This window comes from Gavialis gangeticus, unplaced genomic scaffold (genome assembly GCF_001723915.1).
Source record: "Gavialis gangeticus isolate Ggan-Ray unplaced genomic scaffold, GavGan_comp1, whole genome shotgun sequence".
NCBI lineage: Eukaryota > Metazoa > Chordata > Crocodylia > Gavialidae > Gavialis > Gavialis gangeticus.
Window position 1 is genome coordinate 9,409,586 of NW_017728996.1, and position 245 is coordinate 9,409,830.

A 245-nucleotide genomic window follows, 5' to 3' on the forward strand; every position below is an offset into this window, starting at 1 on the left:
TAGGATCTTCATAGTTTCATAGTTTCTAGGGTCGGAAGGGACCTGAGCAGATCATCTAGTCCGACCCCCTGCCATGGCAGGAAGAGCACTGGGGTCAGACAACCCCAGTAAGGTGGTCATCCAACCTCCTCTTAAAAACCCCCAGGGTGGGAGCCTGCACCACCTCACATGGAAGCTGGTTCCAGCCTCTAGCCGCCCTGACCGTGAAGTCGCGCCTCCTGATGTCCAACTTAAACCTTCCCTCC